Genomic DNA, 14,439 nt, shown 5'->3' on the forward strand with positions numbered 1-14,439 from the left:
ATGAATCGAAATAGCTTATTACTTGCTCACACAACTGCACAAAAAACAAAAATGAAACTGTAACTTCAAACCCAACTTTGATATGCACAGGTACAGTTTGTGTGACATAACGCCCTCTTGTGGTGCTGTTATGCAAATACTGCATGATTTTTAATAATGAGTACTTTATGTAATTAATTGTTTCAGTCACGAACAAAGCTTGTAAATTCATAGTTTTGTAATTTATGGCGTATTGTGCGTTATCATGTGAACGTGTGAAGAGCCACTTTGTTGAGATCTTTGAAGACGTTACATTGGAGGAGAGAAACAACGAATGCTCTAACAGCAGTGGTAGAATAGACATTGAGTCAAGGCGGTTTACAAAATGTATCACATGCAACGAGGACACTCATTGTCTTTAAAGGAGTAATAAAACTGTCTGGAACATCTAAACCTGCGTGGAATACTTCGGAACTCTGAGAGATAGTGGTGCAGAAAGTTACGCCTTTGTGATTGGCGCCTCGCTGGACCGACTGCCAGATAAACCCGGGATATTATTTAGCTGAAATGGTGTCTTGGTGAGTAACTTATTCTGAAAGGGATCCAAAGTTATTTGTGAACTGTTCTCACATGAACATTTATTGCGTGAACTCGGGAGACTTTCTATTTTCTTGTCTTGCATTCTTCTTTTGTGGTAGTAAATATTCTCTTTTAGTAAAGTCCACACAAATAAGTACAAGTTGACAGTAATTGCACGATGTGCAGACGACAGCTGTCATTATTATAAAGTCATTGGCGACATTCTTGATCCAGTTTTCAATGATGAGGTATTCCTTGGATTAACGTCAACACTGTGATTATTGAGTAATAGCCTATAGATGGTATTTAGGGAAATTTAAATCCGTGGATAAAATAGGAAAAAATAACACTAGACAGTAACTGTATGTTTGTTGTATATCGGTATTACGGGTGTCAACACTTTCTGGACACAGTATTATTTTATCTAATTATGGTATAATATGATGTGCATGCAATATGACTGGGCTGTCTTACCTCTGTCCAGGCGCATACATTTAATTTAATTCATGTGTAACGGCAAAATAGTGTGGCGAACATGAAATTTACATGAGTTGAAAGCACCCTTATAAGCTATTCCTTTAATCCACCCTAAACCAGGGTGTTATCTTATAATTAATTATGAAAATCTGTTATCAGTTAGCTCAAGAACTACATCAGTAGAATAAACAGCCAATGTCAACCAAGGTGTTAAAAATGGATTAAGTACTGGCAAATCAAACTACTGTAAAATGACTAATTTTCACTGTGTTTAAATTTCACTGATTTACCATTTCAGACATATTCAGTGGGTTTTAAATTCACGGTTTCGTCATTTAGATAATGTGTTCTATGCTAAATTTTACATATTCACTGTGTTTTAATTTAGCGCATTTTTCCAGTCAGTGAAATAAGCTAAATTAAAACCCAGTGAATAATTACCCCCTTTACAGTAACCTTCAACTACATTGTATTGTTTTAGTAAGCTATAAAAATAATAAACCTTTTGTTTGTTCTAAGAATGATGAAAGTCTGTATTTAATTAATTTTCCATTTCAAGGTATACAAGTATATAAATTACCATTTTTAATAATAATAATCTTTATTGAATTAAGCATGAGATGATAATCAAAAGACGAGACAAAATCAACAAAATACTTCACACACAGTTGAATAGCAGAACATATCAGAAAAATGATAGAAAATAAATCTAGGAAAGATAAATAACATGACAAAATTATTATGAGGAAACTGACAATTTAATTTTTTTCCCTCCCTTAAATTAAAACAGATAGTACTCCCTCATTTTCACTGGTCATGATGACTTTCATATTTCTCTTTATTTTATGTGATACTTCATTATAAATTGTTCTGCTTCACTTACAAGAAATTTTCTCTCACTTGTGAATAATTTATTGATTTCACTTTCATCACAGATTTAATATTTGTCACTTGGGTCATTGGATTGCGTTAACCCCATATTTTGCTTCCCGGACTCCAATTATTGTAGAGGGACCCAGTTTTTCAGGCAAGCTGGGGTCCAATCTCTAATAAAGTTATCCAGAGTCAAATTTCAATTTCTTAAAATTTTGTAAGTGGGACTCGTCTTGCCGAGACACTAGCGCAAACCCTGCGCGGCGGCGGGCTACCGGTATCTCCTATCTGTAAAACATGTGAACTGGCTGGGTTTTTAATTTTTGATATTTTTCAAACTTTTGTTTTAGCAGTCAATACACATACATGACATGTGTGTATCTACAAAGATTATTTTTGTGGTTAATTACTTGTATATTATTTTATTGTGATTTTGGTATTTACTTCAAATTTAGTAATTTAATTTTTTAGTGATTAGTTTGTTTAATTAGGAGATTTAGATGTTCAATATATTCTTTCTTCCATGGTGCTTTCCACACTATTGGATTTTAATACACACAGTTTTGAATACCAGATTTATTCAGAGTGATTGTAGGAATGCCAGACATTTGGGCAGCGAACGTTTCGGCCAAGAGTTTTGACCAGGGCGGACGTTTTGGCCTAAGTAGAGTTCAATGGTAATATGATCTTTGCCACAGAATGACTATGCATAAAATATTTCTGTAAACAACTGTATGCCGACATAACTAATAGACTATGTATTAAATATTTCTGTAAACAACTAAACATCTGTACGCCGAAATTAGATTTTACAAGTATTCTCCTGTAAGACTGAGTGCTTTGAAAAAGATACAGGTATGTTGTTTGTACCAGTAATTTAAATGTTGTCAAATAATATAGGGTATATATGTGTTTATTAATCAATTGTAAAATATTGACAGAAAAGTATGACAAACCCTGTCTTGAAACCAAAGCAAGCAGAAGCTGTAAGATGGTTGTCATACAATGCTGCATGTGACACATATTTGAAGATTTATTCAAGTGTAATCACCAGTCTTTACAGAGAAGCTTCTAAATGAAATGATCCATCATTTCTTGCTTTTGCCAAATTTGTGGAAAATTTAGTTTGTAACCACATTAGGAATGATGTGTGATGTCCTGCCTCATTCTGACTAACCTTACCGGGACGTTAAAAAAGAAATTTCATACATGTATAAACAAGTTACTTTTCCTACAATGTACTACAGAAGAAGATGGTTTGATATAAAAGAATACAGTGATAATTTTATTCTATTTTATTTTTTCACAATTATTTGAATATTGACTGATGTGAAAGACGTGATTTACCACAACACTTGCTGTACTTGATGCAAGACTGATAATTCCAGATGACAACTACAAAGACACTACAGACTACATCAGTGACTTCAAACAGCAATGGTCTCAGTGTGAAGTGGAAAGGTACAAGGTATATGGATTGTCACGTAAAAAAAATGTAAGTATAATTTTGATCATTTTACTTTATTTTATTACAAAAACAAACATTGAAAAATTTAGATTAATGAACACCAGATAGTATGAGCAAATGATGTGTACTGCCCTCTGTGGTGTATTGCCAAGTGTATTTATTACTGTGTAATGATTGACAGTATGTCACCTACAGAGGGCAGTACACATCAACTCACTGATACCAACACTAGTTAGTATTGCCAAGTGTGTTTATTACTGTGTAATGATTGACAGTATGTCACCTACAGAGGGCAGTACACATCAACTCACTGATACCAACAATAGTTAGTATCCTCAGGGGCGGAGCTACGTCACAATACGTTCCACGTTGCTAAGACGCGCACTACTGTACCATGCATTTCTATGGGCTCTGTGCGCGCTGCTGTGGAACGCCGGTCGAGCCGGTGAAAATTCGAAAAAACAGCACAAACTCAACTTTGAAGTAATCCCGAACAATCAAATTTATATATGTTACACACGTAGGACTAATCTTGTTGCACTGTTCAGAGGAGTCTCAACAATCATCCCAAAGTACCGTTTTCTGCAAGTTTTGGGCCTTTGTTTTCACCGCCGCAGGTTGCCAGGCGGTGAAAATGCCCGGATGTCCACCCCGAGGATTGCCAAGTGTATTTATTACTGTGTAATGATTGACAGTATGTCACCTACAGAGGGCAGTGCACATCAACTCACTGATACCAATGCTAGTTAGTATTGCCTAGTATATTTATTACTGTGTAATGATTGACTGTATGTCACCTACAGAGGGCAGTACACATCAACTCACTGATACCAATGCTAGTTAGTATTGCCTAGTGTATTTATTACTGTGTAATGATTGACAGTATGTCACCTACAGAGGGCAGTACACATCAACTCACTGATACCAATGCTAGTTAGTATTGCCTAGTGTATTTATTACTGTGTAATGATTGACAGTATGTCACCTACAGAGGGCAGTACACATCAACTCACTGATACCAATGCTAGTTAGTATTGCCAAGTGTATTTATTACTGTGTAATGATTGACAGTATATCACCTACAGAGGGCAGTACATAACTAACTGATACCAACACTAGTCAGTATTGCCTAGTGTATTTATTACTGTGTAATGATTGACAGTATGTCACCTACAGAGGGCAGTACATAACTAACTGATACCAACACTAGTCAGTATTGCCTAGTGTATTTATTACTGTGTAATGATTGACAGTATGTCACCTACAGAGGGCAGTACATATCAACTCACTGATACCAACACTAGTTAGTATTGCCAAGTGTATTTATTACTGTGTAAGTCTTCACTATACTCTTATACCATTGAATAAATTCCATTACACTTCATTCATTCAATAATGATGGATGAGCCAGAGATGCGGCAGCTTTAGACTCCACTAAAGAAAGGGGAAGTGAAAATATCTGATTACAGACCAAGGTTTTTGGATACAAGCAGTCTAGATTCCAGTGAATCCTCAACGTATCCGTCCTTTGCAGTTTCGGATTTCCATCTACCATGACGTTTAAAACATCTTTCATTGACATTGGCATTAGCCGCAGCTGTCGCTCCCCCGCACCGTAATGAGTGTAACCCAATATTAAGTTTATTGTCGGCAACCTCTTTCAATCTTGCGACAAGGGTTTCCCGCGCCCTGGTATAACTTAAAGGTTTGTTTTTTGAAATACATTTTACAGAATCTTTTGTAAAAACTAAAGGCTGAAACAAGTAGAAATCACTCTCCAAATCAATTTTACATACATTAACATATCTTTGAAGATTAAAATACGGGCATGCAATTGATGTCAATTTTGCTAAAACTATTTCATTTCCTTTCCGATACTGATCGGTTTTACTAGACTCAATACTGAGCGTCATATGCTCCCCATGGAAATGCACGTTGTTACATTTTAGTCTACTCAACTCATCAAAACGTAGAAATGCTGAAAAAGATAACGTAATCATGGCAATATCTCTAATTACTGCAACGTCACCAGTGTCTTTATACTTCGAACACAACTCTACCAACATTTCTGGTGTCGCCGGGTCTTTCCGCTGCACTGGTCTTCCGCGACATCTTTTAGCCGATTCTAGTAAATTCCTAATAGATGGGTGAGATGTAGGGCTTTCAAAACCAGAAATTTTGTGAGCCCACTTAATACCATACACTACGCTATTAATAATACTAACACTATGCTTTTCTTCAATCAGTTTTGTAATATATAATGCTACAAAAATAGGATTTGCTGGCAACACCTCTACATTTTTTTCTGTTGCCCAAACCTTCCATTTTCTAAACGCACTAAAGTACTTAGTATTTGTATGCGAACTTCTAGCATCTAACAGTCTACTGGTCATCTGACTTGCTATGTTGATAATCTTCTCATCAATCGTCTCGCCTTCCAACTCACTTTGCACTCTTTCTTGCAAATTTAGAGCTGCAACATAATATTACATTAAGTACTCGTATAATCAATATGCAGTGCTAGCATATGAAATGCCATATACTGACCACTAAATATGCCATTTCTTCCCATTCCTTTTTGTATTATTTCTGTCGACGGCAGATAACGCCAATCTACGATATTCGGCATAAATTTCCCTTCTTTGGGACATAAATATGACCAAAACGGCGCAGATCGCCATTGTGGTACAATTAGTGTTCCCCTCGCCCTGTCCCTTGCCAATTTACGCAACGTTGCTAGTACTATTGTAGGTGGAGGCACAAGCCAGTTGTTTTCCCCTGACCAGTTTTGACAAAATGCATCAATGCCCCCGGTCTCTGGACACCAAAATTTTGAATTGAAACTGGCACACTGACTATTGTAGTGCGTAGCAAATCTGTCGACCGTATGTGGTCCCCAAAGAACATTTAATATATTATACACTTTCACATTTATCGACCAATCATTATCCACACATCGACTGAGATAATCAGCTTTCTCATTTACGGTACGAGGTACCCATTGCATTTGCAACTGAATATTCATGATCTCACAAAAATCATATATACGTAATGCAATAATATGCAAATTGGGCTTTCTACTGCCCACTTCAATTATACGTACAACATTTTGATTATCAGTACGCCATTGTACTACTTGACCCTCAATGGTCATGCCTAAGTCATGCAGTACTCGGTGTACTGCTTCAAGCTCTCGCCAGGTGGAGCTTTGTACAGCCTCGGTGGCTGACCATGTACCAACACTATTCACATTATCATATCTCACAGAGAAGCCTCCGTAACCGATGCCCGAAGCATCGGAATATACAACCTGTGTGTATCTTGGCGTCCTATGCCAATTACGTCCATTTAGACGTTCCAAATTATTCAACCAGAAACACAACTCGGTCAGTGATTCTGAGCACACTAAGACTTTTCCCCACCAACTTGTGCGACTATTGATGCAATTAAACAAGTATCTCGTTCGGAGCCTCACTATTGGCCCCACAGCCTGATACAATGAAATTAACTGTCCCACAATGGACGCAAACATTTTCACTTTCACACTATTTCCTTCTATGGAAATTATTTGAATGGCCTCAAGAATAGCCGTCAGAGCTCGTTTGACTCGTATTTCTTGCCCATATACTCTCCCGTCTTTCAAATCGATATCATATCCCAGCCACGGTACTGATTGCCGTGGGTTCCAAACACACTTATCCTGAGCGATAAGGAATCCAAATCGGCTTAAATCTCTTTCAATCTGTTGTGCCAATACTACTGCCTCCTTGTATGTCGATATACCAGCAATGCCATCGTCATAAAACAAAACTATTTTCTTACCTTGTCCTCGCCAATAACTAACCATGGTTCTGGTTACTTTTGTGAAAATATACGGGGCAGTTGAAACCCCAAAAGGTAGTACATTAAATACGAAATAACGCGTACCTTCCCCAAGATCCCAACAAAACCCCAAGTATGTGCGATGACTTGGGAATATTTCAATATGATGAAATGCCGATTTTATGTCAAACGTGATTAAATAATCCCCCTGGTAAAATATTTGTTGAGCTACTTTCATATCTTTGCATCGAAATTTGAATTTGTGAAGAAACCAATTAATTGCTCTACAGTCGAGCACAAGTCGACACTTACCTTGCCGATTAACTGCCACACTCAAAGGGTTTATAACATGTGGTTTAATCTCAGCATATGAAATGCATTCTTTGTTCAGTAACTTGCGTATTTCAGATGTCACAAAATCATTGTGTTTCAACGCTGATGCGTTATTTCTCAATTCTTTGTTAGATGGCAATTCTTTTAGTGGGAGTTTGTATCCCTGATCAATTACTTCAAGTACAAAGCCATTAACACCAGCTGTTTTCCACATATCACGAGCAGCTTTCAATCTGCCTCGTGGACTCACAACACTGTCACACTTGTCATAGCCAAAGTGTAGTTTACATTCCCTCAATGGGTGGGATTTTGATCCACAACATTCAATTTCTTGCCATGCCTGACTCATCATATCAAAACAAACATCATCACTTTCTAATGTGTTTTCCTTACTGCACACACCATGGGAGATGATATCCCCGTTAACGCATTCCACCACACCCACTTTACTGGGTATCGTCACATCCAACTGATTTTCCCTCGTTAAGACATGATGACTAGAACAGGCACTCTCATCACATACGTGTAAACACACAACTTTGTCATTCAAATATGAATTAAATGAACTTATCTTTGGCTGCATTGAACTTGCACCAGATGCGTGATTATCTTTACATTCTGATCGCCAATGGCCTGGTTTACCACAACCATAGCAAATGCCAACCCTCTTAGATATACCGCTTTTCTCACTGTATGCAACCTGTAGCACTTTCCCGCTATCTCGGTAGTCTTTTACCGCCTTTGTACTTGTACGTCTCCGCTCTTTTAGCTTTTGTGATGCTCGATATTCTGCCTTTTGTATTCTCTTGTCATCTTCATCATCAGATGCTAAATCGTGAGCAGTATATTCCTCAACAGTAGCCCATCCGCTTTTTGACATGTCCGCCAACTTGATCAGTTTTTGATGCCTTTTAACCATAGCAATACCGTCTATTATCTTCTCTTTTGCCTTCCCTGTCTTTTCCTCGTTGATAGAAGAAACAGCCTCTTCCATGTGCTCCAATACACGTTCATTATGCTTGTATTGTAGTTCGTTTCCTTTCTTTCGAAAGGTAGGTTTTTCAGACCATCTCATCGACTTCATTGTTTCTATTTGAGCCGATGAAGTAGCACTCTGTGCCTCCTGCAGCTGAGTAGTCATCGTTGTAACTCGTGATGTAACAAGTTGATCCAGATCTTTCAATAACTGGCTGGAAATCTGTTTCACAGAATCAGCTATTTTCTTGTTAATCTGTTCTTCTGGCATAGCGATTATAGTAGTAGTAGCTGGTGTTTTCCCGGCGGTGGCACTGGATCCTGCCGGTCTACTTGCAGTTTGCTTATGCGACTCCATGGAGAATTATGAAGACGAAGTGAACTTTTAAATATTTGATGTAATTGAACTTGAACGTCTGTGAGCTGCTGAGTTGCTGACTAGACTGACTAACTTCCTACTGCTTCCCGCTATTCCCTATCTGATTGCCCCACCCATCTCATCAATTACTGTCACCGTAACATTGAAGACAGTATTTTCCCTCTATACTATCGAACCGAGGGAAAAGATATTTACTGTGTAATGATTGACAGTATGTCACCTACAGAGGGCAGTACACATCAACTCACTGATACCTATGCTAGTTAGTATTGCCAAGTGTATTTATTACTGTGTAATGATTGACAGTATGTCACCTCCAGAGGACAGTACACATCAACTCACTGATACCAACACTAGTTAGTATTGCCTAGTGTATTTATTACTGTGTAATGATTGACAGTATGTCACCTACAGAGGGCAGTACACATAAACTCACTGATACCGACACTAGTTAGTATTGCCAAGTGTATTTATTACTGTGTAATGATTGACAGTATGTCACCTACAAAGGGCAGTACACATCAACTGACTGATACCAACACTAGTTAATATTGCCTAGTGTATTTATTACTGTGTAATGATTGACAGTATGTCACCTACAGAGGGCAGTACACATCAACTCACTGATACCAACACTAGTTAATATTGCCTAGTGTATTTATTACTGTGTAATGATTGACAGTATGTCACCTACAGAGGGCAGTACAGGATATGATTGACAGTATGTATATAGTAACATGCTCAATGATAAAATCTTTTTGTTGTAAGTGTACACATGTGATGTACGCAGTCTATGGCGATATCCTGCCAAGACTGTATGCTAATACATGTATCAAAAACTAGTAATATACAAGTAACCTGTAGAATGCTTTGTGGGTAATATTTTTATATTGATTTTTGTTGCATTTGCAGCAAATAGTTACCAAACAATGAGAAATCTATGTGATTGGATATATATCTCAGCTGGCTTCACATGCATAGTTCAAGACTGCCTAACCGGTGCTTACACCAGGTATTACCTAGACGGCCTGTGGTTATAGCTTCATGTTCTGAGTAATCGCAAGAAATTGACATTGCAATAGAAAATAAAAGACTTGCACTCATATGCAACTAATAGCAAGTGAAATTCCTGGGATTGAAACATAGATTTTGAAGTCACTGATGTAGACATTGAATAACTTCAAATTGACATAAAGACGAGGTAGTTTATTTAATCAGTGCTGAACTAGAGACTGAAATTATAATTAAGTTTGTTGTCATATAATTTGTTTATTTCAATTTCTCCTGAAGTCAAATAGAATACACTGGTGAAAGCATGTTTTGGGATATAGTTTACTTTGTGTATGGATCGGTAAGGTTGGGTTTCATATAATTTGTTCATTTCCAACTCTCATGAAGTCACATAGAATTTCACTTAATTTATTTTTGATGAAAAGTTTTCAAGCATAACGTGTGATTCCAATGTTCACTGTGCTGTGTCAATTCTCAATAGAGTATGAGGAAAGTTTTCACTGGAATTTATTTTAGAGGAAAAATGTTTACATTAAAAATGTATTCCACATTATTCCATATGTGCTGCAGTTTATTTTGATTTGTCCCAGAAATCAACATCGGTATTACCACACCCCATATGCAAATGAGGTCTGGGAGCAAACAAAGTAGTCCTTTCAAGAGTAGCGTTTTTCGAAACATAACAGAAATAAACAATATTTAGAGCTACATGTACGATATATTACCCTTGGGTTCATGAATATACTCGCCGAGTGAAATGAAATTTGAACAACAGTAATGGAACTTCTAGGCAGTCACTTATGTTGACTAAAACTAATTTGCATATTACCAATGCAATAATGTTTTTGGTATTTTCACGGTCAATATGCAAATGAACATGGTATTGGCGATCCACCTTAAGCAGTTACTAAGCAGTACAAACTGGTCTGAACACCATGTTCTCTAGACCTTAAGCAGTTACTAAACAGTACAAACTGGTCTGAACACCTTGTTCTCTAGACCTTAAGCAGTTACTAAGCAGTACAAACTGGTCAGAACACCTTGTTCTCTAGACCTTAAGCAGTTACTAAGCAGTACAGACTGGTATGAACACCTTGTTCTCTAGACCTTAAGCAGTTACTAAACAGTACAAACTGGTCTGAACACCTTGTTCTCTAGACCTTAAGCAGTTACTAAGCAGTACAGACTGGTATGAACACCTTGTTCATTAGACCTTAAGCAGTTACTAAACAGTACAGACTGGTCTGAACACCTTGTTCTCCAGATCTTAAGCAGTTACTAAACAGTACAAACTGGTCTGAACACCTTGTTCTCTAGACCTTAAGCAGTTACTAAGCAGTACAAACTGGTCTGAACACCTTGTTCTCTAGACCTTAAGCAGTTACTAAGCAGTTCAAACTGGTCTGAACATCTTGTTCTCTAGACCTTAAGCAGTTACTAAACAGTACAAACTGGTCTGAACACATTGTTCACTAGACCTTAAGCAGTTACTAAACAGTACAAACTGGTCTGAACACCTTGTTCTCTAGACCTTAAGCAGTTACTAAACAGTACAAACTGGTCTGAACACCTTGTTCTCTAGACCTTAAGCAGTTACTAAACAGTACAAACTGGTCTGAACACCTTGTTCTCTAGACCTTAAGCAGTTACTAAGCAGTACAAACTGGTCTGAACACCTTGTTCTCTAGACCTTAAGCAGTTACTAAGCAGTACAAACTGGTCTGAACACCTTGTTCTCTAGACCTTAAGCAGTTACTAAGCAGTACAAACTGGTCTGAACACCTTGTTCTCTAGACCTTAAGCAGTTACTAAACAGTACAAACTGGTCTGAACACCTTGTTCTCTAGACCTTAAGCAGTTACTAAGCAGTACAAACTGGTCTGAACACCGTGTTCTCTAGACCTTAAGCAGTTACTAAGCAGTAGAAACTGGTCTGAACACCTTGTTCTCTAGACCTTAAGCAGTTACTTAACAGTACAAACTGGTCTGAACACCTTCTTCTCTAGACCTTAAGCAGTTACTAAACAGTACAAACTGGTCTGAACACCGTGTTCTCTAGACCTTAAGCAGTTACTAAACAGTACAAACTGGTCTGAACACCTTGGTCTCTAGACCTTAAGCAGTTACTAAGCAGTACAAACTGGTCTGAACACCTTGTTCTCTAGACCTTAAGCAGTTACTAAACAGTACAAACTGGTCTGAACACCTTGTTCTCTAGACCTTAAGCAGTTACTAAACAGTACAAACTGGTCTGAACACCTTGTTCTCTAGACCTTAAGCAGTTACTAAGCAGTACAAACTGGTCTGAACACCTTGTTCTCTAGACCTTAAGCAGTTACTAAACAGTACAAACTGGTCTGAACACCTTGTTCTCTAGACCTTAAGCAGTTACTAAGCAGTACAAACTGGTCTGAACACCTTGTTCTCTAGACCTTAAGCAGTTACTAAGCAGTAGAAACTGGTCTGAACACCTTGTTCTCTAGACCTTAAGCAGTTACTAAGCTATACAAACTGGCCTGAACACCTTGTTCTCTAGACCTTAAGCAGTTACTAAACAGTACAAACTGGTCTGAACACCTTGTTCTCTAGACCTTAAGCAGTTACTAAGCAGTACTAACTGGTCTGAACACCTTGGTCTCTAGACCTTAAGCAGTTACTAAGCAGTACAAACTGGTCTGAACACCTTGTTCTCTAGACCTTAAGCAGTTACTAAACAGTACAAACTGGTCTGAACACCTTGTTCTCTAGATCTCAGGCAGTTACTAAACAGTACAAACTGGTCTGAACACCTTCTTCTCTAGACCTTAAGCAGTTACTAAACAGTACAAACTGGTCTGAACACCGTGTTCTCTAGACCTTAAGCAGTTACTAAACAGTACAAACTGGTCTGAACACCTTGGTCTCTAGACCTTAAGCAGTTACTAAGCAGTACAAACTGGTCTGAACACCTTGTTCTCTAGACCTTAAGCAGTTACTAAACAGTACAAACTGGTCTGAACACCGTGTTCTCTAGACCTTAAGCAGTTACTAAGCAGTACAAACTGGTCTGAACACCTTGTTCTCTAGACCTTAAGCAGTTACTAAGCAGTACAAACTGGTCTGAACACCGTGTTCTTCAGACCTTAAGCAGTTACTAAGCAGTCAATTTAGTCAGGGGATTGACAGTAAAATCCAAATCAGACTCACAATCCCACTTCTTACACAAACATTTCTGACTCTACGGTGTACATGTATACTGATAGATGATGACCTATTCAGACGAAAATGCCACGGAACAACGGTTATATCAAATGCGTAAAGTTTTGTCTGAAAAATTGTGTGCAAAACCTTTGGATCCTGGATTCATTACAATTCCCTCATGTATCGCACTGTACTGAGAATCTAGATGGGAGATACCATTTATAGCATAGGGTTGAAAGACACAACTGTGTGTGAATATGAGAATTACTTTTGTTTAAATTTAATGCCAACGTAATTAATAACTAACGTTTTAGATGGAATACTGTTTTACTTTAGTTATAACAATTAAAACTACGTTTGTGGCAAGCCTACAAATAAATGGATCATTCCAAGTTGTTTGGATTAACATCTCATATTGCTACGCTTCTGTGTCAGTTAGCTGTTATGCAAATTAGGCAGGACATTTGATAGCCATCTTGACAAAATGCATTTCAATGCACACGAGTCCCATCAGTAACCTAGTAGTATTCCCAAGCACATTGACCATAATGTAAGTTTGTGTGACACGATCAAGAATAAATCAAATAAGTAAAAGAAAGTTCAAAAAAGAAGAAAGGAAAAAGTTGTCTGTCTCACATGTGCTTTTATTATTCTTTTTCAAATTCTGTCAATAGTTTGTGTTTTTTCCCGGGCTATTTTCATTTCAGTAAGTGCCTGCTTTCAATTATTTTAACTATGTCATTTACTCGAACTTTGTTTTTGCAGATTTTACGAGTTTTGCATAGGAGACATTTATTATTGGATTTATGGTCCCATTGATAAGAATACAATACGACTTCACAAAAACAAGGTGCTTATTAAAGTGGGTGTTGCTTGCGATTATCGAATGGATAGCTTGGTCCTGCATTAGGCGCTTTTAAACGTACATGGTGTCCTTGAAACATGAATTTATAGAGGAAAATTACAAAAAACTACAAAAGATAGATTACTGAGTGACAAGCAATAAAACAACACACACACAGTATGCTATCAGACCATGCTACTGTGGTCATTTAATTGACGTCACAGAGTTATATATGTCTTACAAGATACTATTGCATGTACATTCTCCGCCATTAATTTCAAAATCGGGATAATACAGAGTTTGATCACGACTAACATCATCAATCTACATGTACCATTAAATAAAATCTCTAGCATTCTATGACATGAACGCAATTCCAGGTTACATTGGTTTCTTCAAGTCTCGTATTTAGCACCCGTTGACAGTCAACACGTGCTTGTGTCCTGTGTTACCTGTCTGTGCAGCAAATTTTTAAACAAGATGTCTCAGGAATCGGTGATTGTAATGAAATAAAACTAG

General features: G+C 37.5%; 1 long non-coding RNA gene across 1 annotated transcript; it reads left to right on the forward strand.

Annotated features, from left to right (window-relative positions):
• Positions 1-523: 523 nt before the first annotated feature.
• On the forward strand, positions 524-14,037 carry LOC146730163 (uncharacterized). The gene is made up of 2 exons (XR_014927948.1): positions 524-557; positions 13,842-14,037. It is a non-coding gene; the product is annotated as an uncharacterized LOC146730163 (long non-coding RNA).
• Positions 14,038-14,439: the final 402 nt, after the last annotated feature.

This window comes from Saccoglossus kowalevskii, chromosome 20 (assembly GCF_978046115.1).
Source record: "Saccoglossus kowalevskii chromosome 20, keSacKowa6.1, whole genome shotgun sequence".
Classification (NCBI taxonomy): Eukaryota; Metazoa; Hemichordata; class Enteropneusta; family Harrimaniidae; genus Saccoglossus; species Saccoglossus kowalevskii.